This window comes from Chiloscyllium plagiosum, chromosome 2 (genome assembly GCF_004010195.1).
Source record: "Chiloscyllium plagiosum isolate BGI_BamShark_2017 chromosome 2, ASM401019v2, whole genome shotgun sequence".
Classification (NCBI taxonomy): domain Eukaryota; kingdom Metazoa; phylum Chordata; class Chondrichthyes; order Orectolobiformes; family Hemiscylliidae; genus Chiloscyllium; species Chiloscyllium plagiosum.
The window spans coordinates 10,960,917-10,987,740 of NC_057711.1; the positions used below are offsets into that span (position 1 = coordinate 10,960,917).

At 42.2% G+C, this 26,824-nt stretch overlaps 1 long non-coding RNA gene across 3 annotated transcripts in view; it reads left to right on the forward strand.

Annotated features, from left to right (window-relative positions):
• Window positions 1-26,824, forward strand: part of LOC122556801 — a 169,604-nt gene that overhangs the window by 31,968 nt on the left and 110,812 nt on the right. For all 3 annotated transcript variants that reach the window (XR_006313665.1, XR_006313664.1, XR_006313666.1), the window contains exon 2: window positions 22,719-22,825. This is a non-coding gene — a long non-coding RNA (uncharacterized LOC122556801). The remainder of the gene's footprint in view (window positions 1-22,718; window positions 22,826-26,824) is intronic.

Below are 26,824 nucleotides of genomic sequence, written 5' to 3' on the forward strand. Positions count from 1 at the left end.
TTTATTTTTCATTCCAATGCAATTGGTCAGATTATCGAAACTGCTGTATAACTATGAACCCCAAACTAAACTACTGAGGGAAACCTTGATTAAGGTAGTAACAGATTTGCCAAACCTTTTCTGAGGTGAACCAAAGCTATCTTCTTTGTAAGTAGCTATAGTGAAGCAATCTATTGACACTTTGATATATCTCATTGGAGAAAGTGAGGACTGCAGATACTGGAGATCAGAGCTGAAAAATGTGTTGCTAGAAAAGCGCAGCAGGTCAGGCAGCATCCAAGGAGCAGGAGAATCGACGTTTCGGGCATTCCTGAAGAAGGGCTTATGCCCGAAACGTCGATTCTCCTGCTCCTTGGATGCTGCCTGACCTGCTGCGCTTTTCCAGCAACACACTTTTCAGCTCTATATCTCATTGCACAGTTCTAATTTGAGCAAAAAACTCAATGCTATTTTTCTAAAGATATAATCAGAAGTTGATAGCACACTAATATCTATTGCAAATGCATTCTACCACGTTTATTTTAATGGCTTTAGAAACATTAAGCATGAAAAGTTTAGCAGGAGAATATTGGGCATTTCTTGTGTAATCTGGAATATGTTAAAGACGTGAATAACCTAGTTGTAGGTCTCCAGACCTACAAAACATAAAACCCACCCATTTCCTTTTGTGTTGTAACTGCAGATGTGGAATTTGACCCAAGTGCTAAAGAAGCATTGTAACTAAGCCAGCCTGTCACTGGTTAACCAATTCCTATGTATATAATCTTTCAATAAGCTTGCCAGTGTTGAATATGTAAACATTATAAAAACACCATGGTGTCTCTGTTTTTCCTCAAGCAATGAAAATCCTGATTTGGAAAGTAGGCATAGCCATAAGTTGAATATGCAACATTACAGTTTCCTGCTCAGTAACTATCACAATATTGGACTGAATCTTACTTTATTTGGCTAAGTTCAAATTGTGTCAAGTTTTATGAAAGCTTTATAGCCATGAGACCTAACAGGTTTTCTTTCTTTCTCACCAAACTCACCTTATTAACTAACTACTCCACTGATAAGGCATCCTTCTCATCCAGTTCTAGACCATAAGACAAAGGAGTGGAAGAATGGCCATTCAGCCCATTGAGTCCACTCCACTATTCAATCATGACTGATGGGCATTTCAATGCCACTTACCCGCACTCTCCCATATCCCTTAATTCCTTGCAAAATTAAGAATTGATCAATTTCTACCTTGAAGACATTTAACATCCCGGCCTCCACTGCACTCCGTGGCAATGAATTCCACAGGCCCACCACTCTCTGGCTGAAGAAATGTCTCCTCATTTCCGTTTTAAATTGACCCCCTCTAATTCTAGTCCTAGTATCCCCACCTGACGGAAACAAATTCCCAGCGTCCATCCTTTCTAAGCCATTCATTATCTTGTAAGTTTCTATTAGATCTCCCCTCAACCTTCTAAACTCTAATGAATACAATCCCAGGATCCTCAGCCAATCATCTATGTTAGGCCTACCATTCCAGGATTATCTGTGTGAATCTCTGCTGGACACGCTTTAGTGCCAGTATGTCTTTCTGGGGTGTGGGGCTCAAAACTGGACACAGTATTCGAAATGAGGCCTAACTAGAGAGTTATAAAGTCTCAGTAGCACATTGCTGCTTTTACATTCCAACCCTCTTGAGATAAATGACAACATTACATTTACTTTCTTAATCATGGACTCAACCTGCAAGTCGACCTTTAGAGAATCCTGGTCTAGCGCTCCCCGATCCCTTTGTTCTTTGGCTTTAGGAATTTTCTCATCGTTTAGAAAATAGTCCGTCCCTGTATTCTTTTTTCTGAAGTGTAAGACTTTGCATATGCTCACATTGAATTTCATCAGCCATTTCTTGGACCACTCTCCTAAACTGTCTAAATCTTTCTGCAATTCTAGCTCCATATTACCATATGCTGTTCCCAGAACAATTCATCTGGGATATCACAGAATGTCCTGGCATCCTTGGTGCTAGTGCCATCTTTTAAAGGTCGTTGTGTACCCAGACAAGTATAGTCAGTCCGGTGGTGCCTTGTACAGTTCCTGGGATTTGACCAGATAAGGGGAAAGTGGTACCTTGTTTTCCCATCTCAACTACCTTTCCAGGCAATGTATTCCAGATTCCACCCTTTGGGTGAAAACGTTTTTCCTTAAATTCCCTTGAATCCTCCTGTTGTTCACCTTAAAATTATGCTCCCTCGTTGTTGACCCTTCAACTAAGGGAAACAGCTCCTCTATATCCACCCTATTCATGGCCCTCTTATACACCTCAATCAGGTCCCCCCCAATCTTCTTTTCTTTAAAAAGAACAATTAAGTTTATTCACCCTTTATAACTGCTCCATCCCAGGCAACATCTTGATGAATCTCCTCTGCATCCCTTCCTATGGGGCAGCGACCAAAGTTGCACACACAGTACTCCAGCTGTGGCCTATTTGAAATACAGCTCCAACATTACTTCCCCACTCTTATAATCTATGCTTCTATTGATAAATGCAAATGTCCTCTATGCCTTCATAACTACCTTATTAACCTGTTCTGCCATCTATGACAAGCACCCAAGATCCCTCTGTTCTTCCAAGCTTCTTAATATTCTGCTGTTTATTGAGTACTCCTTTGTTTTGTTATTTCTCAAGTACATCACCTCACAATTATCAGGGTTAAATTACATCTGCCACTGATTTTCCAATCTGATCAATCTACCTACATCCTTCTGTAATCTAAGACGTTCAGTTAAATCCCTGGTGGCATCCATCAGTCAAGGGTCCTAGCACAGTAAATCAAAGACAGTCTCTGATATCAGTCCAGGGGATTGGCTGTGGTTAAACATCCACTTGGGGAGATCTTGGTCAGGTGGTCTGTCATGGAAGTGTGTTATGATCAGTCTTGCGGCTCCATAGTGTAAAATACAGGAATGAAGGACTAATGAGGTTCAGGAAATGTACAGCCATCAGTTAGGAGTCTGGGCATTTCTTGTCTATTCAGTTAGGTCTATAGGGTGGAACTCAGTCAGTCCACCAGGTCCATCCCCAGAAAATAAGGGAAAAGAGTTTTTGTGGGATGAGGTGGTAGAGGTGACCTTTGGTATGGGAATTAGTCATCAAGGTGGTTTGGGGGGGGGGGAGGGAGCAGGGAGGATGGATAACAATTTTGAGGGGGATACAACAGTATCTGAAAGGTGAGGGGAATACAATAGAGCATGGCTCAGAAGAGTGTATGCAGGAGGGAGATTTGTCCACGGGTAGGAACAACCTCGGTTCAAATAAAAGTGTAGTGAATGACCACACTTGGCATAGTCACTTCACATTCTAGAGGCTGGGGAGGAAAGGTAGGCAGGTACATGTAGATGGCTTACATGGTTACCTGTGGACGTGTGAGGTCTATGGGGTTTACGGGAAGGGCTACAGGAAAGGAATTTGGATGTTAAGGGACTCATCAACATATTGACTGAGAGGTTGGAAGCCGCTTACAAAAGAGTTCACTGTTGCCTTCCACTGTGCTGGAAACCAAAAGTGCTGAATGGTGAAGAAAATGGCTGCATGCACATTCAGAGTGGGCAGGGTAAATAATTCAACTTGTGAGGGAAGGTGCTGTAGGACTCACTGATAATAGGGCCTTTAAGTGGAAAGAATATTGCACACATACCTGTGTATTTATAGGTGACACAGACCTGCATTGTCCCTAATGCCTGGGTATCCCAATGCATTGTCCCTTGCTTTGTGTGGTATCTTACAGCTGAACAGTTAATTAGCAGGTAGTCTTGGACACAAGGGCCACAAAAGAGTAGTACGAGGAAGGCCAAAGGTGTCAGCATGACCTAATGTTATGTATAGACATTGTTCCTCTTTCTTCCAGATAATGCAGCAGACACTCATATAGACATCTATCCTTGGAACTTCATCTATGGCCATGAAGTGATGCTTGATGATATGACCAAGTTATTTTGGACTGAATGGAGAGACTAACAGCCATTAAGTGGACTTCACCAGTTTCCTCATTTCCCCTCCCCCCACCTTACCCCAGTTCCAACCTTCCAGCTCAACTCCTACCTGCCAATCTTCCTTCCCACCTATCCACTCCACCCTCCTCTCTGACCTATCATCTTCATCCCCACCTCCATCCACCTACTGTACTCTTGGTTACTTTCTTCCCAGCCCCACCCCCTCCCATTTATCTCTCCACCCTGGAGGCTCCCTGCTTTAATTCCTGATGAAGGGCTTTTGCTCCTCAGATGCTGCCTGTGCTGTGCTTTTCCAGAACCACTCTAATCATTATGTAAAGTCAAAGCAGTGAAATTTCTGGGCAGTGAGGGCCATTGTCTCCCACATACCTGTCTGCAGCAGCTGTTCTTCCCTATGTATGTAGCTAAGGTTCCTGAGAGCTGACAGCACAGGGTCCTCTCAGTGTCGGGCTGAGCAGGTCTGGTCTCCAGCAGTTCTCCGTGTTGTAATGGTCTGTGGTGTTCCTTCCTCAGCCAACTGTGAAGCTTTCATAGTGTGTCGCTCACCAGATTATAGTTGCACACATTCTACGCCTAACATTTCCACTAATGTGTGGGTATCTGGACTAGTGAGGAGTGCAAGGGGCAGGCTTGCTGATGCTTCCTCTGCAGGGGAAGATACAAAGAGAAGTGTATCTTCCCCTAGAAGTGCCAGGAGAAGCTAGACATTTCTCAATGGAAGTGGTGAAGATGTTGCTGCATCTGCAAGATACACGTGAAAGTGGTTAGAATAAGCATGCAATGAATACAACTGACAGTAAGGTTAATGTGAGAGTTGTATGAAGTAAATAGGTACTTACTCAGATGATTAGACGTGAATAATTCTGCATCCGATAGGAGCAGTCCTGGTCTTTTCATGCTAATGACAGGATTCTGGCCTCGTAGGGGCTAAGGAATCTAATGTAGGTCTTCTCTCCAACCATGCAGGCACATTCTGCCCTCTTTGGCTATTTTCTCCTGTAATTAGAGAAAGGGAGGAATTGAATGAGGTAAAGGTGAATGGCATGGCTGTTAGTTCTGGAGAAGTTGGTTGAAAGCTGGTGAGGTGTTCTGAGGGAGTATGGCGACAACACAGAGGCCATGCAGGGCCAGTGGTGTGTGGGAGTTGTCAGTGTCAGGGCATATGCCTATGTGGGAGGTGCTTGTATATTAGCAAAGATAGACTGAATGTGAGGTAGCAGACAGAAGAGTGTGGTAATGACCTTGGAGCAGTGTAGAAAGTCACTGACTTTCTTACAGCACTGTTGGCTGGTTCTCCTGACCATGGTACGGCATTGACCTCAGATCATGCAGCCAGGAACTGGTGGTATAGTCTCCTTGGCTTGTATTTTGCACCACCCCTTTGACAAGGACCTCCAAGTGTTATAACATGGGGTAAACCCCCTCTGCTAATTTAAACCAGCAACACAGAAAAGATTTCTCCTGTGCAGTAATCTGTGAAAATTCAAGAGGAAAAGAACAATCACAAAAATCACTATTTAAAGTAAAAATTAACAATTTTATTTTTTAAAGTCTAACAAAGAATAATTAACTAACAACTATTTGCAACTCATTTATCTAAACCTATATTTTACTTTCCCCTCTACAATACTGGTCTGGTAAAATCCCCAATTAAGATTTACAGAGAAATTTCAAAACCAGCCAGCTGTTGAATATTCTCTTTGTATCTTCCCCTGTAGATTTGCTCTCCAGGTAAGTGTTGATGTTTTTTTCTGTGCAAACTCCTTCTCCAGACAGGTATCTCTCAGGGAGTTCTTACTAGCCACCTACATTTGTTGGTCTTTTGGTAGTTCTCTTTGCCACTCTGACTAACTGGATTAACATAAATCTCATCTAAACTTTATCACTTAATTCTATGATAAAGTTTAGATGAGATTTATGTTAATCCAATGTTGTGTGAGTATAGGAAGAAATTAAGCTGACCTTAGATTAAAGTCATCTGTATGTTATGGTGATAAATTTATTTTGATGGTTCATTTTTTCTTAAGGAGGAGGTGTTATGAAGTGTAAGGGGTACTGTACCTTTAAGAGAGTTGAAAGCTGGCAAGGCCTTGGAGAGGCACAGAGAATCCAGAACAAGGTAACAATGTAACGTTTGGTCAGAACAGCTAGCACTGGCTGAGAGACACAAACAAATTCAAATTCAGCCAATCGGTTTAAATTATGACCTAAGATACCAAACTCGAATCAAGTTTGAATTTGGTATTTTGACAATACTAAAACCAATGAAATGATCTGATGTTTTGGGGTATAGTCTCATATTCTTGTCTTTAAAGAATTCTAAGAATGTAAAAAGATTGTGATCCGTGTACACAATCATCTCCGACACGTTGTTCATGACATACACATTAAAATGTTGTAAGACCAGTACCAAACTCAATAGTTCTTTTTTCAATCACGGAGTATTTCCTCTGCTGGATATTGAGTTTCTCCGAAAAGTAACCAACTGGCAGTTCAATCCCATCCTTATCTTCCTGTAGCAGTACTGCTCCAACTCCTATGTCACTGGTACTGATGGTGACATTGAAAGGCTTTGAAAAGTTTAGTGTAGCTAAAACTGGTTTGGCGGTTAATATTGCTTTCAAATGATGGAATGCATCCTGGCATTGTTCTGTCTACCAAAATTTGTGTTTTTCTTCAGCAAATCCGTTATCGGTGCCACTACACTGCTGAAGTTTGGAACAAACCTCCGTGGAATCCGCTGAGTCCTAAGAATCGAAGCACCTCTTTCTTTGAGGTTGTTCATGGAAATTCCTCGATGGCTTTTGTCTTTGCGTTCCGTGGGGTCAACCTTCCATGACCAATGTTATGTCCCAAGAACATCACCTCTGCTTTCACAAATTCAGTTTTGTTTAAGATTATTAGCAGTATTGCTTCTTGTAGTCGTTCAAAGAGGTCTTCCAACTGTACCATGTGATCTTTCCAGGACTTACTAAAGATCACTACATCGTCCAAATAGACTGCACAATTTGTTAACCCAGGCACAGCTCTGTTCATGAGTCTTTAGAATGTGGCGGGTGCGTTCTTCATTCCAAAGTGCATCACTTTAAATTGATATAGCACACAAATTGATATAGGTCACAAACACAGAAATTTCTCTCTCCTTCTCTGATAAAGGTACCTGCCAATAATCACGCAGTAAGTCCAACTTGGTGATGTAACTGGGTGGTCCAACTTTCTCAATACAGTCCTCCAATCTCAGAATTGGATATGAATCTGATTTTGTAATGGATAGTCCGATAATCCACATAAAATCGTTGAGTTTCTGGTTTGGAAACTAAGACGATTAGTGAACATAACTCGGACTGGCTTGATTAGATGATATCCTTGTTGAGCCTGGCCTCCATCACCTTCTGGACCTGTCTGGCTTCGAAAGGATTAAGTAGATAGGGGTCTTGTTTCATTGGAGCAGTATTCCCTACGTCTACTTCATGTACAATAGCATTAGTCCTCCCCATCTGATTCTTATAGATATCCTTATCCTGCAGTAACAAATCTTCCAATTGTGTTCTATGCTCCTGAGACAGATAGTTTACTAACCTACCCCACTCCTCAAGGACTTCTTCATTTTTTAATCAATTTTGAGATACATCAAAATCCACATCATCTGGATTTGATTCCTCACTCTGGGGGGAAGTAACTAGTATCTGTCTCTCAATAATAGGGTTTCAACATGTTCACATGACATACCCAATACCTTTTTTTAACTATCTGACATTCTTACTAGATAGTTCACCTGACTCAACTTTTTCTCAATTTGAGAGGGACCACAAATCTGGCTTTGAAGGGATCTCCTATCACTGATAACACGTCATTCCCTTGGGAAAACATTACAGTCTCTGAGTTTTTATCTGCTACCTGGTCATTCAATACTATACCCTCTTTAGGTGCTAACTCACCTGCCGATTTAATCTCTCCCTCATCTCCGATACATAATCTAAGTGTGAGATCTCCGACTTTGGTCCTATCAATTTTTCTTTAATTAATTTCAAAGGGCTTCTCACTTCATGCCCGAATATTAACCCGAAGGGAGTGAACTGAGTAGATTCATTTGGGGCATCTCTAATGGCAAACAATACAAATGGGATACTTTTATCCCAATCATTCTGGTAATCCTGACAGTATGCTCTGAACATGGTCTTCAAGGTCTGATACCACCTTTCTAAAACTCCCTGGGAGTCAGGATGATGCACACTGGATTTAAAGTGCTGTATGCCTGAGCTGTCTATAACCTCCTTAAGCAGCCTAGCAGTAAAATTTGACCCTTGGTTTCTCTGGATAGCCCATACCGTTTGAAGAAAGCTACTAGCTCCTCTACCACCCTTTTTGCCTTGATTCTCCATAATGGAATTGCCTCCAGGAATCTCGTAGACACATTCATTATGGTCAACAGGTACTGGTTCCCATTTTTAGTTCTTAGGAGGGGACCTACACAATCAATTATAACCTGCGTGAAAAGTTCTTCAAATGCAGGAATTGGCAACAAAGGTACTTGTTTTATTATCACCTGCGGCTTACCTACCATTTGGCATGTATGACTCTTATGGCAAAGTTCACCACATCCTGGTGCATTCAATGGCCAATAAAAATGTTTTTGTACTTTAGCCTGAGGCTTTCATACCTCTAGGTGACCTCCTACAGGTAGTTCATATGCTACCTGTAACACTTCCTGTCTGTGTGCTACCGGCAACACAATCTGGTGCACTTTGGTCCATTTCTCCTCTGCACTAACCTGCTGTGGTCTCCATTTCGGCCTTAGGATTCGATCTTTCAGATAATAACCCTCAAATATATTGTCTGCCTCCTTTTCAGAGTACTCATCCACATATATAGCTTTTATCGTCTTGTCTTGCTGTTGCAAGTCCCTTAGGCTTTCAGGACTAAACACGTCTGTCTGACCCTCTGCCAGTTCAGATTTTTCCTGCACCATTACCTCAAACTGGGTGCCTGCTAACTGAATCTCAACTCCTTCATCTTTCTTTTTAGTTTTTGCTTTGTGCTGTGATTTATAGTAGGACTGGGTTACTGCACAGTCTGAGAAAATACCAGGATATTTCTGTTTTAACTCCTCAGTTTCTTGGTCTTCCTTGGGCTTCTCCACAACAAGGGGTGTCACTCCCACCTTGAATCCTGCTAAATCATTCCCCCGGAACTGACTCTTTGTCAATCAGTCCCACTGTAACTTCCCCAGTCTTGAGTTGGCACTCCAACCTGATCTTACACAAGGGAACACTAAATTTCTGTCCGTCTATCCCACAAATTACCACATTCTCCGGTAACAGATCATCTCTTACTATCAGCGGCTGGTTAGATCCTATATCTCTCAAAATTATAACTTCTTGTCCTTCTCCCCCTGTTCTTTCTGAGTAAACTTTACCCACGAAGGTGAATTCTTTGTAGAGATCAGGTACTAACTCCATACCCAGCCCCTTCCTAGGCTGTGCACTCTACTGCAGCTCTTCGGCTCTTCTGGAGTCTCCTTTACTACTTTCACTAATGCCACTGGATTAGCTTCTTTTCCCACAGTGTCTTTCTTTAACAACCAGCACTGTAACTTTACGTGTCCCACTTTCTGGCAGTGAAAATGCCTTTTCCTAGTGCCCTTCTGTGTCCCACTCCATTACAGTGACAACACTGAAGGCCTTTCACCTCCCTTCCACCATTAGATTAGATTAGATTAGATTACTTACAGTGTGGAAACAGGCCCTTCGGCCGAACAAGTCCACACCGCCCCGCCGAAGCGCAACCCACCCTTGCCCCTACATTTACCTCTTACCTAACACTACGGGCAATTTAGCATGGCCAATTCATCTGAGCTGCACATCTTTGGACTGTGGGAGGAAACCGGAGCACTCGGAGGAAACCCATGCAGACACGGGGAGAACATGCAAACTCCACACAGTCAGTCACCTGAGGCGGGAATTGAACCCGGGTCTCTGACGCTGTGAGGCAGCAGTGCTAACCACTGAGCCACCGTGCCGCCCACCATCTTGGGCATCCTTTTTTAACCTGTGGTAAGTCATACCAGTGTTCCCTACTCTTTCTTTCATAGTGTAGGATTTCCGCTTCTCCCAACTACTATCCCTCACAGAACAAAATTGTGGCCGGAAGCTTGTCTTATGAACTAACATGTATTCATCTGCTACTTCTGCTGTCCTTCTCACTTCCTAAACCTTTCTGTTCCTCCACAAGAATTCTTACCATCTCTGGAAGTGAATTTTTAAACTCCTCCAGCAGAATAATCTCTCTTAAAGCCTCAAAGGTCCTATCTATTTTTAAAGCTCGTACTCATCCTTCAAAATGACAATGTTTATTCTTTCGAACTCAACATAAGTCTGACCTGGTTCCTTCTTTATGTTTCTGAACCACTGCCTATATGCTTCTGGTACCAATTCATAAGCACTTAAAACAGCCTGTTTAACCTCTTCATAATCTTTTGTCATATTGCACTTGCCTGTTTCTTTTGATACACTTAAGTGCTCAAGTAATTCCCTTACAATTTCAGCTTTACTTTTGTTCTTGGTTAAACCCAAATCCAACATCTTTGCTATTTCTAAAAGTATGGCTTTTTTCTTTCCTTCTAAATTTTCTTAGCAAATTTGAGAATCATCTTCAAATCACAGAACCTCTTTAGCAATTTTAAGAGCCATTCTTTCACTTTTAATTTAATCAACCACGAATCACTGAAAGTAAACAAATTGCCTCACCTCCATTTTATTTCAAGATCTAGGACACTAACCTGCAAATGTTTAAATCTACTGGGCTTTCTCGTAGCCCACATCTATTCAAATCTGTCTAAAACTATTCCGATCTCGGATGAAAGCCCCAAACTGTTACGATATGGGGTAAATTCCTCTGCTAATTTAAACCTGTAACACAGAAATAATTTACCCCATATTGTAATCTGTGAAGATTCAAGAGGAAAGAACTATCCCAAAAGTCACTATTTAAAGCAAAAATTAACAATTTTAATTTTTAAAGTCTGACAGAGAATAATTAACTAACAAGTATTTACAACTCATTTATTTAAACTATCTTTTACTTACCCCTCTACAATACTGGTCCGATAAAACCCCTGATTAAGATTTACAGAAAAATTCAAATTTCAAAACCAGCCAGCTGTCGAACCTTCTCTTTGTATCTGCCTCTGTATATTTACTCTCCAGGTCGGTATCGATGTCTTTTTCTGTGCAAACTCCTTCTCCAGACAGGTACCTCTCAGAGAGTTCTTACTAGCAACCTACATCTGTTAGTCTTTTGGCAGTTCTCTTTGCCACTCTTTGCCACTCTGACTAACTGTTCAAAGCGTCTGATACTTATACCCCAAAACATTGGATCGTTTCATTTGTTTTAATATTGTCAAAATGCCAAATTCAAACTTGATTGGAGTTTGGTATCTTGGGGCATAATTTAAACTGATTTGCCAAATTTGAATTTTTTTTATATCTCAAAGCAACCAAACCAGTGTTAGCTGTTCTGACCAAGCATTACATTGTTATCTTGTTCTCTGTGCCTCTCCAAGTCCTTGCTAGCTTTCAACTCTCTTAAAGGTACAGTACCCCTTACACCTTCATAACACATGCCTTTGACAAGAATTGCAGTGCTATCTTCCCCTTTCCTGATATCTTTCAGAGACGTGCAGGAAGGGTAGCTTTAGAAAGCTAGTGCTCATTCAGGTGCACAGTAACATTTTAAAGATAGCTTGGGTGCAAGGGTTGCTGGTCTTTTGGTGGATATCCCCTGAGTGGTGAGTTGATCTGAGGACAGCGCATGACAGATGGTTGTGGTGGATACCATAACAGTGATGTAGGTTGTTTATACAGCAAGTTTGGTAAGTTATGGCTTGAGAACTCACTAAGCTTCACAACGAGAAACCCTCTAAATAACTCAATGCAACTCAGGCTTAGCCAAACATTTTAAGTTATAACCATGTTTTCTGTTCTCAAACTCTGGATTACTCTGGCTGCTCTGCATAAACACATTTGTAACAAACTGCAGCTGGACTAATCTACTGACATCAGAAAACCTTAACTGCCTTAACTCAAAACTTCTAGTGCTACTCTGACTCAATAATGTATTGACCTCTCTATTTCAACATTGCTATGCACAACTAAATAATGTGCATCATTTCATTGTTCTGTATTGCAAACCTCACCGGAGATTTTGGCTATATAACAGTGTCCAACTTCCAGCCCAGTTTCTAATCCAGAAAGAAAAACTATATATTCCCTTATGTTTAATTGATGGGGAAAAGTAAAAATAGAGATTAATGTCTGAAAAATCCATATTGCAGGAATTGATCAATATATGCAACATTCTTCTGTGAAGAGTACTTGAATCATTTAAGAGACAGTGAAGTGCTGTGATGGGGGGAAATACAGGGCTTTAATGTATATTAAGATGTGCCAAAATGCTTTCCTAATCCAATTCTATTTAATTATCTATGCAATCCTAGTAGAAATATGTTTCTACTAGTGGTCAAATCTATGCAGTTATTACGAAAAAACAGTTTTGATAAACACAGTTCACACTTAGGACATTTTGTTCTTCTTGAAGTATTGTATGAAGGTTGTAGAGTGTAGAACCCCAACTTACAATGGATTGAATCATTTTCTCTTGAGGCTTGTGCTGAACTACCTAGCTAACAGCACTTAACTTGATAGATTGTTTATTAGCTAGTAAACTGCAAGCAGATGCTAGATATGTCTGATCTCCAACAATTTCCATTCTGTAATGATGTTCACAGCTGAAAGAAGGTGCTGAAAGCATTGCACATATGGGTGTGCCTCCAAATATTTCAATATCAGCATGTCAGAAGAATGCTTCAGCCAAGATTTAATTCTAAAGGGACATTTTCTGAAAATGTGTTTTTTTAAATTATTTCATGAGATGTTAGTGCAATTGGTAATACCAAAATATATTACCCATTCCTTTTTGACTTCAAGTCACCGTTTTAAACTGTGATTGTGTGGTGATAATCCCACAATGCTATTAGATGGGGAGTTGCAGTAGCAATGAAAAAACAACAGCATATTTTCAAGGGTGGGAAAATTGAAGGTATGGTGTCTTCATGTGCAAACTGCCTTTTGAAAATTGAGGTTACACATTTGGGAGGCATTGCCAAGGAGAGCTTGGCTATGTACTAAAACACCAGGACAGATTTTCCTCTTCTGACAAAGGGGCAAAGTGCATTGTGTGGGCTTTAAAAATGGCAATCAAGATTAGAGTGGAGCTGGAAAAGCACAGCAGGTCAGGCAGCATCCGAGGAGCAGGAAAATCGACATTTTGGCAAAAAGCTCTTAATCAGGAATGAATTACCATTCCTGATGAATGGCCTTTGCCAGAAATGCCAATTTTCCTGCTCCTTGAGTGCTGCCTGACCTGCTGTGCTCTTCCAGCACGACTCTAATCTTGACTCTAATCTCCAGCATCTTAGTACCCACTTCCGCCTTTAAAAATGGCAGGCAAGGCCTTGAACTGTCATATTACCAAAGTCATAAATTTTCATTAGCACAAGAAAACAGGCAGCCACAAGTCCACAGGTTGCTGTCTCAACATTGCGGGCACTTGTGGAAGTGAATAATGAGAATTCTGTGATTTGTAAAGCTAAGTGACCATTAACTAACTAGAAAACCATTAGTCATAAAAGCAGAAGTACGCCATTTAATTCATTGTGTCTGCTCTGCCGATTAATGCAATCATACTGTGATAATGCTGCCCATTTAACAAGGTTATGTAGTCCTTGGCTTTTTTTTCAGACAGGCTGTAAAAGACACAAGCTCTGAAAAGTCTTGAAGAGTTTTAGGGCCAGTTTGATTATAGCCAACAGATACTTTCTGAGGCAAAAGGCTTTTAAGTTTAAAAAAAACACTTGTACAATGAAAAGGAAGTGACCAGTTCTCCCAGCTCAGCTTTTCTCTGGTTTGATTTGGGTTGGCAGTCTGGCTGTTCACTGAAAGCAGTCAGGCAGTTGTGAAGCTGCTGGACCCAAAGAAGCAGGTCCACGCTGACCCTGTCTCTAACATTTCTCCTGTAAGACCTGTGTTTGATTTTTCTTTTTGTACCAAGGGGTTTTTATGGGGATTGTTGCAAGTATTGGGAACAGCATCAATAAGGTGGAATGATCTGTTGGGTTTCCGGATAGGTTAAGTTGTTCAGTAGTCTGTTCTTTTTTGTTTGTCTTTTATTTGGTAATCTTGTAAGTAAATTCCGTTTTGTTTAAAACGAAGTGGTTTGACCAGCTGCATCCCTCCTGGAATATCCATATTATAGCTGATTAAAACAACTAGCAAAATTAAGGTCTGGGCTACTTTCTTGAAATGTTTTGAGGGGACTGGCCTGGTCCATAACGATAGCTGAACTGATAATCCGCAATTCCAATTTCCTGTCATTTCCCCATAAATGTTGATTTCTTTATTGATTAAAAATCTGTATATCCAAGTCTTGAATATACTTAATGATCCAACTTCAACAGGTCTCTGTGTTAAAGAATTTCACAAACTTAAGAACCCTCTGAAAGAAGAAATTCCCCTTCAAATCAGTCGTTTAAGTGTAACCTCTTATTCTGAGATTATACTCTCTGGTCCTAGACTCTTCTACAAATGGAAACAACCTTTCAGCATCTACCTTGTCAAGTCCCATAAGTTTCAATATGGTATATTCCAACAAGTACAGGCTCAAACTACTCAGTCTCTCCTTACAAAGTAGTCCTACTGTATCAGCTTAATGAACCTTCTCTCGACATGCCTTCAATGCCAGTGTACCTTACCTTAGATAAGGGGAGAAAAACTGTTCACACTATTCCAGTTATAGTCTGACTAGTGCCTTCTACAATTTTGGCAAAACCTCCCTACTTTTATTCTCCATTCCCTTTGAGGTAAAGGCCAACTTTGCATTTATGTTCCCTATTACCTATTTTATTTATATTTTTATACATTTAAAGATGATCTTGCTGTCCATCTTGGTATTATTTGCTAGTTTAGCTTAAAGTTTATTTTATCTCTCTTTACTGATTTTTGGAAATCTTGTGTTAGTTCTTATAGATATCTGAGGTTTTTGAATGTCTCAGAATCTCTTATTTTCTGTTCAGTGACATTTTGTTTATTCAGTTGTTCAGAGGAAGACTAGTTTGATGATTTCACTATCTTGCAAATCGCTAAACCAAAATGCTCAGCAGGGTTGTTTACACAGCCATTCAAGAAATCATGAGCTTATTTATCATCTGACATTTACATGCATTTCTAAAGAATTAATTATTCAAATTGCATTCTTTATTTTGATTGGTGTATGAGCTTTTCAAACGAATTTCAAATGTTATTACAGGACTGTGATGGTCTGTTAATCAAGGATTTTTTCTTTGCTGTGGCACAAGAGCATCATTAGATGGGCCAGGATTTGTTGTCCATCCATAATTGCCTAGAGAAGGTGGTAATGAGCTGTCTTCTTGAATCGGTGCAGATCATGTGCTGAAGGTGGACTTACAATGCCACATGGAAATTCCAGGGTTTTGTTCCAACGACATTGAAGGAATGGTGATATTTCCTAAACTGAACTAGTCCCATTTGCCCACATTTAGGCCATATTCCTCTAAACATTTCCTATCCAAGTACCTGTCCAAATGTTTTTAAATGTTTAAGTGCTCGCCTCTACCTCTTCCTCTGGCAGCTCAATCTGTATACGCACCACCCTCTGTTGCCCCTCAGGTCTCTTTTTTAAATCTTCCCCATCACTCCTTAAACCTATGCTCTCTAGATTTGAACTCCCCTCCGTAAAGAGAATACCTTGGGTATTCACTTTATCTATACCCCTCATAATTTTTTAAACCTTTATAAGGTCATCCCTCAGCCTACTGTGCTTCAGGTAAAAACGTCGCAGCCTATTCAACCTGTCCTTATAACTCAAACTCTCCAGTTTTGGTGGCATGCTTATATATATTTTTTGCATCATTTCCAGTTTAATAACATCCTTCTTATGGTCTTATGGTCTTCTGTTAGCAGCGCGTCCCTAATGCAGTACTCCAAATGTGGCCTTACCATGTCTTGTACAGCTGCACATGACATCCCAGCTCCTATACTCAATGCTCTGACCAATGAAGGCAACCCTTCTAAACACCTTCTTCACCACCCTGTCTACCTGTGACACCACTTTCAAGAAACTATGCACATGCGCCCCTTGGTCTATGTGTTCAATAATACTCCCTAGGGTCCTACCATTAACTGTATAAGTCCTTCCCTGGTATGTCTTGCCAAAATGCAATACTTTGCAGTTATTCACATTTAACACCATCTGCCATTCATCAGTCCACTGACGCATTTGATCAAGATTCCATTGTACTTCCAGATAAACTTCTTCATGTGTACTACACCACCAATTCTGGTGTCATCTGCAAACTTATTAATCATGCCTCCTATATTCTCATCCAAATCATTTATGTAAATGACAAACAGCAGTAGACCCAGCACTGATCCTTGCAGCATACCACTGGTTACAGGCCTTCGGTCTGAACAACAATCTCCTACCACCAAGCCAATTTTTTAATCCAATTGGCTAGTATTACCTGGATCCCATTTGATCTACCCTTACTAATCAGTCTACCATGTGGAACCTTGTTGAAGGACTTGCTAAAATCCATGTGGATGCTATCACTCTGCCTTCATCAAGTTTCTTGGTCATCTCTTCAAAACCTCAATCAAGTTTGTGAAACATGATTTTCCACACACAAAGCCATGCTGACTATCCCTAATCAGTCCTTACCTTTCCAAATGCATGTAGATCCTGTCCCTTAGAATCTCCTCCAACAACTTACCCATGATTGAAGTCAGACTCATTGATCTATGGTTCCCTGGCTTTCCGAAATAATGGCAAAACATTAGCCACCCTCCAGTCTTCTGGCACCTCATCCACGGCTCTCTATGATAAAACATCTCTAATAGGGGCCCAGTTACAAGTGGAGTTCCGCAGGGATCAGTTCTGGGTCCTCTGCTGTTTGTAATTTTTTTTAATGACTTGGAATAGGGAGTCGAAGGGTGGGTCAGTAAATTTGCAGATGATACGAAGATTGGTGGAGTTGTGGATAGTGAGGAGGGCTGTTGTCGGCTGCAAAGGGACTTAGATACACATTCTTCCCTAGCTTCCTACAATGTCCAGGGATGCACTTGATCAGGTCCTGGGATTTACACATTTTAAGACCTCCAGCACCTCCTTTTCTGTAATGTGGACTATTTTCAAGACATCTCTCTTTATTTTCTGAGTTCCCTAACTTGCATGTCTTTCTCCACAGTAAACAGTGATGTGGAATATTCATTTGAGATCTCATCCATCTCCTGTGATTCCACACATAGCAATGTAGTGTAGGGAACCATTCAAGTGGCGGGATAGAAGAGAAATTTTGTTGTAATTGGGGATAGTATAATTAGAGGCATAGATACTGTCCTCTGAACCAGGATTGAGAGTCCCAAAGATTGTGTTGTCTGCCTGGTGCTCGGATTCAGGATGGGAGGGTAAAGATCCAGTGGGCGTGGTCCACATAGGTACCAATGACATAGATAAAACTAGGGCAGAGGTTCTGCTAAGGGAATATGAACAGCTAGGAGCTAAATTACAAAGCAGAACCAAAAAGGTAATAATCTCTGGATTACTACCTGAGCCATGAACTAATTGGCACAGGGTCAAAAAGATTAAGCAGGTAAATGCATGGCCCAAACATTGGTGTGGAAGAATTCATGGACACTAGCAGCAGTACTGGGGAAGAAGAGACCTGTTCCTATGGGACGGTGTTCATCTGAACTGTGCTGGGACTAGACTCCCAGTGAATTGCATAACTGTAGTCAGGGCTTTAAACTAAATGGGGGTGGTGGTGGGGTGGGAGGGTTCAGTTACAGGATAAATGATGAAACCCAAATTAAAGGAGGAGGTAAGAGAGTAGAATTCGAGAGGAGTTATTTAAATCTCCAGCATAGACACAAATAGGACAGAGTATGGAAAAGATTAGCTATCAAATTTCAAGCACACTGGACAAACAAATGACAATGAGAAGAGGGATAGTTAATACAGGGCTGAAGGTGTTATATCTGAATGCACGCAGTATAAGAAATAAGGTAAATGAGCTTGTGGTACAAATTGAAATTGGCAAGTATATGTGGTGGGCATTAAAGAGACGTGGCTGCAAGGGGATCAGGATGGGGAGCTGAATAATCAAGGATATACATCCTATCGAAAGGATATGCAGATGGGCAGAGCGGTGGGAGTTGTCTTATTAGTAAGAAATGGAATTAAATCAATAGTAAGAAACAAAGTAGGGTCAGATGGTGTAGAATCTGTGTGGGTAGAATTGAGGAATCGCAAAGGTAAAAAAACCATAGTTGGAGTTATGTACAGGCCTCCAAACAATAGTTAAGAACTGGGGCGCAAGATAACCAGGAGTTGGAAAAGATGTGTAGGTAAGGCAAAGTTACAGTGATCATGGGGGATTTCAATGTGCAGATGGACTGGGAAAATCAGGTTGGGAGTGAATTCTGAGAAAAGGAATTTGTAATGTCTATGAGATAGCCTTTTGGAGCAGCTTGTGGTGGAGCCCACTAGGAAATAGGCAATACTGGATTTAGTGTTGTACAATGAGGCAGACTTTTAGAGAGAGCTTAAAGTGAAGGAACCCTTAGGAGGCAGTGATCATACTATGATTGAATTTACAAACAGCCCTACCACAAATCCAACCCAAACTCTGGATCAGATACATAGATGACACTTGTGCTACCATTAAGAGAACAGAAATTGAGAACACACACTGGATTATCAACACCATACTCACAGGGATCAGATTTATGAGACAGGAGGAAACCAACAATCAACTCCCATTCCTGGATGTGATGGTACAAAGAACGCAGAATGGTGAATGCACCATAAAAGTGTACAGGAAAGCCATACACACCAACCAGGTCCTGAATTACAACAGCAACCAGCTGAACACACACATGAGAAGGTGCATTAGGACCCTGTTCAAAAGGGCTGCAACACACTCTGGCACTCCCGGCCTACCAAGGGAAGAAGAAGAAAAAGAAGATCTCTACAGAGTATTCAGCAAGAATGGATATCCCTGCAATTTCATCCGCAAATGCCTAACAGACAAATAATGAGACGAGGACATGCCACGACCCAACTCACTAGCCACGCTATCTTGCATAAAGAAAGTCTCAGAACTGACAGCCAGACTTCTCCAACCACTCGAATTCATGACAGTCCATAGACCGACTGCCACGCTCAGACAACAACTCACCAGAACAAAAATCCCTATACCCATCATTGCAAGGCTAACACAGTTTACATTGTTGGATTCCATGCAAAGACTGCACGAAACACTAGGGCAAAGAGGTAGACAACTAGCAATTCACATCCACGAATACAAACTAGCCACTAAACGCCACGACCAGCTATCCCTAGTAGACATACACACAGATGAGGCAAAAGTGAGCACTGCAGATGCTGGAGATTAGAATCAAGATTAGAGTGGTGCTGGAAATGCACAGCATGTCAGGCAGCATCCAAGAAGCAGGAAAATCGACATTTTGGGCAGGATTCCTGATGAAGGGCTCCTGCCCGAAACGTCGATTTTCCTGCTCCTCAGATGCTGACTGACCTGCTGTGCATTTCCAGCACCACTCTAATCCTGATACACACAGATGATTAGGACCACAAATTTGACTGAGACAACACAATGATCATAAGACAAGCTAAACAGAGGACAGCTGGAGATTTTCTATAAGCATGGCACTCAACCACGGACTCCATCAACAAGCACATTGACCTGGACCCAATATATCGACGGCTACAATGAGCTACCAGAAGCAGTAGAAATGGAACCAAATAAATTCCAGAAGACACAGTACAGCAGCGCTCCACAGGAGGCTCCAAAGCACTGAACATGTCACCTAGACAGGGGATGAAACATCTGCAAATCAACTTCCCAGCTCGGTGAACGTATCCATGATGATTGAATTTACTCTGCAATTTAAGAGGGAGAAGATAGAATCAGAGATAACGGTATTACAGCTGAATAAAGGCAACCATAGCATGAGGGAGGAGCTGGATAGAATTGACTGGGAGAGGAGCCTAGCAGGAAAGACAGTGGAACAGCAAAGGCAGGAGTTTCTGGGAGTAATTCAGGAGACGCAGCAGAAATTCACCCGAGGGAAAAGAAACATGGTAGAGGGAGGATGAGGCATGGCTGTCTAGGGAAGTCAGGGATAGCATAAGAACAAAAGTGAAATTGCAGGGATATCCATTCTTGCTGAATACTATGAATAATGTGACAAAGGGCAGTGGGAAACCAACGGATTTGGAAGCTAACCAATGGAGGGAAACAAAAAAAAGAAATAAGGAGGGACAAGATTAAATATGAGGGTAAGCTAGCCAGTAATATAAAGGAAGAGTGTAAGAGTTTCTTTAGAGATATACCGGATAAAAGAGAGGCAAAAGTGGAAAATGCTGCTGGAGAGATAGTAATGGGGAGCAAGGAAATGGCTGAGAAACTGAATAATTACTTCGCGTCAGTCTTCACAGTGTGAAGACATGAGTAATTTCCCAAAAGTTCAAGTGAGCAAGGGGGCAGAGCTGAGTATGTTGGCCATTACCAAGGAGAAGGTGCCTAAAAAACTGAATGCCCTGAAGGTAGATAAATTATCTGGACCAATGGACTACATCCCAGAGTTCTAAGGGAGATAGCTGAAGAGATAATGGAGGCATTAGTGATGATCTTTCAGGAATTGCTAGAATCAGGGAGGGTCCCAGGGAGTGGAAAGTCACTATCAAGACACTTCTGCTTAAAAAGGAAGTAAGGCAAAAGATGGCAAATTACAAACCAATTAGCCTTACCTTGGTTGTGAGTAAGATCTTGGAATCCATCGTGAAGGATGAGATTTCTGAATACTTGGAAGTGTATAGTAAAATAGGGCAAAGTCAGCATTGTTTCATCAACGGGAGGCTATGCCTGACAAATCTAGTAGAATTCTTTGAGGAGTAAAGATTTAAAAGAGACCTAATGGCAACTTTTTCATGGAGAGGGTGGTGCATGTGTGGAATGAGCTGCCAGAAGAAGTGGTGGAGGCTGGTACAATTACAGCATTTAAAAGGCATGTGGATGGATATATGAATAGGAAGGTTTAGAGGGATATAGGCCAAGCGCTGGCAAATGGGATTAGATTAGATTGGGATATCTGGTCAGCATGGACAAGTTGGACCGAAGGGTCTGTTTCCGTGCTGTATATCTCTATGACTCTAAGTGACGAGCAGGTTAGACCAAAGAGAACCAATGGATGTTACCTACCTGGACTTCAAGAAGGCCTTTGACAAGGTGCCACACAGGAGGTTACTGACTGATAAGGGCCCATGCTGTTAGAGGCAAGGTGCTAACTTGGCTGATAGAAGCTTGGCTGTCTGGCAGGAAGCAGACAGCGGGGATAAAAGGGTCCTTCTCAGATTGGCAGCTGGTGACAAGTGGGGTTCTGCAAGGCATAGTGCTGGGACCACAACTTTTCACTTTATACACTAACGATCTAGATGAGAGAACTGAGAGCATTCTGGCTATGTTTGCAGATGATACAAAGATAGACAGAGGGACAGATAGCATTGAGGAGGTGGGGAGGCTGCAAAAGGATTTGGACAGTTTAGAAGAATGGGCAAAGAAGTGGCAGATGGAGTACAACGTGGCAAAGTGTGAGGCCATATACTTTGGTAGGAAGAATGGAGGTATAGTCTATTTTCTAAATGGGGAGAAAATTCAGAAGTCTGAAGTGCAAAGAGACTTGGGAGTTCTAGTCCAGGATTCTCTCAAGGTAAACTTGCAGGTTGAGTCAGTAGTTAGGAAGATAAATGCAATGATGGCATTTATGTAGAGAGGACTACATAAAAGCAGGGATGTACTTCTGGTTAGGTCACATTTGGAGTATTATGCACAGTTTTAGGCCCCCAGGAAGGATGTACTGGCCCTGGAGCATGTTTAGAGAAGGTTCACGAGAATGGTCCCAGGAATGAAAAGCTTAACATATGAGGAATGTTTGAGGACCCTAGGTCTACACTCAATGGAGTTTAGAAGAATGGGGGTGGGGGGAAATCTAATTGAAACAGACAGAGTAGATGCTCGCAAGCTGTTTCCATTGGTAGGAAAGACTAGGACCCAAGGGGTTCAACCTTAGAGTAAAGGGAAGACCTTTTAGAACAGAGATAAGGAGAAACATCTTCAGTCAGAGTGGTGAATTTATGGAATTCACTGCCATGAAAAGCAATGGAGGTCAGGTCATTGAATGTAGTTAAGACTGAGATAGATAGGTTCTTGATCGTCAAGGGGATCAATGGTTATGAGGAGAAGGCGGGAGAAGAGGGTTGAGAAACTTATCAGCCATGATCGAATGGCAGAGCAGACTCGATGGGCTGAATAGCTTAATTTCTGCTCCTATGTCTTATGATCTTGTTGATTTTTAAGGGGCTCTATTCTCTCCATAGGTATTCTTTTCCTCTTAATATACTTGTAAGATCTCTTTATTTTCTTCTTAACCTTATCTACCAAAGCTATCTCATGTTTTGTTTTGCTATTCTGGCTTTCCTCTTAAGTGAATTCCTACCACCACTATTCCTCAAGGGATTCACTTGATTCCAACTGTCTATACCTGACATATACCTCCTTTTTTCTTGACCAGCGCCTCAATATCTTCAGTCACCGGCTAGCCTCGCCCTTCACACTATCAGGATTTTTTAAGTGCGAGCAGCAGCGGAGGTAGGACGAACTCAGAAGACTGCTGATAAGGTAAGGCAGTTTTTATTAAAATTACTTACCGGTAGCGGGCAGCGGTGTTTTTCTCTTTCACAGAAGGAGCGGGAGCAGCGGAGGAAGAGACGTGGACCGGAGGGGCAGCCGGGAAGGTAAGCAGTGACCATATATATCAGCAAGGTGGCTAAATCAAATTTATACAAAGTAATAAAGTAATTAACTAAGCAGAGATGGCTGGGCAGGTGATGTGCTGTAGCTGTATGATGTGGGAGCTGGCTGATCCCATTATGAATGGCAGTGACCACATCTGCAGCAAGTGTTGGTTGCTGGAAGAACTCCAGCCCAGAGTTGATGATCTGGAATCTGAGCTTCAAACACTGCGGCACATCCGGGACCAATCCTACCACCCTTAAGGAACTCTGGGAACTTTATTAATGGCTGTCATGCCATCAGCTCTTTAGATCCTAAGATTGGAAATCTTTCCCAAGACCTATCCTCTTTGCTTTCACCCTTTAAGTCACTACTTAGAACCCAGCTCTGTTGACTCTTGGATGGCAATGGTGGCTCAGTGGTTAGCACTGCTGCTTCTCAGTGATAGGGACCCAGTTTTGATTCTAGCCTTGGGTGTGTGGAGTTTGCACCTTCTCCCTGAGTCTGCGTGGGTTTCCTCCGTGGGCTATGGTTTGTTCCCACAGTCCAAAGATGTGTGGGTTAGGTGGATTGGCCATGCTAAATTGCCCACAGTATTCAGGGTAGATTAGTCATGGGAACTACAGGGATAAGGTGGGGGTCTGGGTGGGATGCTCTTTGGAGGGTTGGTGTGCCCTCAATGAGCCGTATGGCCTGATTGCACACTGTAGGGATTCTATCTAAGCTTTTTGTTAGCTGCACCAATTTTGTGAAATCTCTTTTAGCTCAGTGTCAAGAGTGATTTGTCTTAGTTATATCCTTTGAGTCAGAGAATTCAGGTCCTGTTCCAGACTTGAGTGTAAGAGTGTAGACTGACTCTCCAGTGTGGTAAGTGGAATGTACTCCATTACCACAAGTTCTGACTTTCAGTTTACTGAGTCTATCTCCATACTTACAGACTGGGACCTCTCAAGCAATATCTGTGCAACCAACTGTTTCTCCCTAGTGGAGAGAGATGCCAGTGATCTTTCTGGGCTATGGTTAGTAACCTGCCCTTCAAACGAGATATCAAACTAGTGTGACTCTCTCAGATAGATGTAAAAGATCCCACAGCACCACCTTGAAGAAGGGCAAAAGCGTTATTTCTGGTGTTGTTTTTATTCCCTGATATTCCTTCCTGAAGCAACATTGCAAAAACTGACTATATCTGCTCATGATCACACTGTGAGAGCAGACATCTACATTTGCATTTCCTCCAACACAGGAAGGTGCTATATTCAAATGCAATTCTTCAGAATTACACAATGGTTAGAACCCAGAAGCAGGCTATTTTGCCCATTGTGTCCACGTTGACTCTTGGGAACAACAACTCGCTTCATCCTTTTCCCCTTAGCCCCCCACATTGTTTTCTGTTTGGATGACAATCCAATTCTCCTGTGGATGCCATAGTTGAATTTGCCTTGACCACATTCTCAGGCAGAGCGTTCTAGAACCCAGTGATCCGCTGGTGCGGGAAAATCTTTCTGTCTGGTGCATTCCTGTAAATGCTTCCAGATTTCTAGAGCACTATATAAATGCCAGTTGTTGTTGTGGCGGAGGCATAATGTTGCTGATTGATCAGAGAATGGAGCTGCAAGCTGGGGACCCCTGGTCTGTCTGGGTCACTGTCACATTAGGTGGTGCACTTACTCACTGAACACTTGGGCAGCTGTCTGCTGCCTCTTTAATTCTAATCAATTTAAAGCTTAGCTTGCACCGTGATTTGTTTGAACTAGAATGCACTCTTAATCTGTCGCCAATTTGTACACGCCATGTCGGCAAGTAGTGTTTCTTTCGGAAGGGAAATGATTGCTACAGAGAGTTGCCTATCAGTGTGACTGCAGCTCCCTATTAATTATGGGCAGGCTTGAAAATGACCTAATTTCGGCAAACAATGGGAATCATGAAGCTTTCCCCATCCCCCCATCCCCAACTCTGCACTGCCCTGGCACCTGTGTCTGTAGAACAGGTCTTTGTCATACTTCCATTCCCCTTCTCCTCCTCCCTCTTCCCTCTTTACCCCCACCCCCAGCCTCCCAAATACATAGCTCCTCACAACGAGAGAACTCCCACTGGCTTGATAAGAGTTTAAACAGTGGCAAGGGCTAAGCACAGATGGGCAGATGCCAGCAGGGTGGTATCAGCCACAGCTGACACTGTATCCTGCCAGCATCTGGGTTGCCATGCAGCCTTCGAACCCGCTGGGAGAGAGGCTAATGGTGACAGGAGACCAGGAGAGGACTCTGTCTAAAGTGCACCGTGTCCCGGTCACCGCAGAATCTCAGCTGGAGGGTACGGGGCGGAAGGCTGTGGTCTCCTCAGTTGTTGTGCAATCACACCCCATGCATATAGCAGTCCTTGCCTGCATTTTAATGTATTCCGGTGCCGGGTTTTACATACGTTTACAAGTGAACGCATGTTTCTGTAAAGTTATAAAGTAGTGAAATGTTGCAATTATAGATGGAAAATGATAATGAACACATTATGTGAAGTGCACTCCCAATGGGTAAAATGCCACACTGGGAATGTGCATGCGAACAACTACCTAGGGAGTGTTGTGCGACAGTGTGCAAGCTTGTTTTGTTTCTTTACAATTTCCATCTTATTTAAAGATACAGGCTATTCAGCCCTTATACTGAGTGGCTTGATAAGCTATAAGCAGTTTAAGATCTAATCACGTTATTGTGTGTGGGCCAGACCAGGTAAGGGTAGCAGATTTCTTTGTCAAAAGGACATTAGTGAACCCGATGGCAATTGACTATGGTTTTTTTAGTCTCCAGTAGACCAGTTTTCAATGCCATATTTATTAATTTAACTTTTCCTCCTACTGTTGTGATGGGGGTTTGAACCTGTGTCCCCAGAGCATTACCCTGGAATCTGGATTACAAGACCATTGGCATTACTAGTAGGTTAGACCGGGGAAACCCAGTGGATGTGGTTTATCTAGACTTCCAAAAGGCCTTTGATAAGGTTCCACACGGGAGGCTGCTGAGCAAGGTGAGGGCCCATGGTGTTCGAGGTGAGCTACTGGTATGGATTGAGGATTGGCTGTCTGACAGAAGGCAGAGAGTTGGGATAAGAGGTTCTTTTTCGGAATGGCAGCCGGTGACAAGCGGTGTCCCGCAGGGTTCAGTGTTGGGGCCGCAGCTGTTCATGTTATATATTAATGATCTGGATGAAGGGACTGGGGGCATTCTAGCGAAGTTTGCCGATGATACGAAGTTAGGTGGACAGGCAGGTAGTACTGAGGAAGTGGGGAGGCTGCAGAAGGATCTAGGCAGTTTGGGAGAGTGGTCCAGGAAATGGCTGATGAAGTTCAACGTGAGCAAATGCGAGGTCTTGCACTTTGGAAAAAAGAATACAAGCATGGACTACTTTCTAAACAGTGAGAAAATTCATAAAGCCAAAGTACAAAGGGATGTGGGAGTGCTAGTTGAGGATTCTTTAAAGGTAAACATGCAGGTTGAATCTGTGATTAAGAAAGCGAATGCAATGCTGTCATTTATCTCAAGAGGGTTGGAATATAAAAGCAGTGATGTGCTACTGAGACTTTATAAAGCTCTGGTTAGGCCCCATTTGGACACATACTGTGTCCAGTTTTGGGCCCCACACCTCAGGAGGCACATACTGGCACTGGAGCGTGTCCAGCGGAGATTCACACAGATGATGCCTGGAATGGTAGGTCTAACATACAATGAACGGCTGAGGATCCTGGGATTGTACTCATTGGAGTTTAGAAGCTTAAGGGGAGATCTAATAGAAACTTACAAGATAATACATGGCTTGGAAAGGGTGGATGCTAAGAAATTGTTTCTGTTAGGCGAGGAGAGTAGGACCCGTGGGCACAGCCTTAGAATTAGAGGGGGT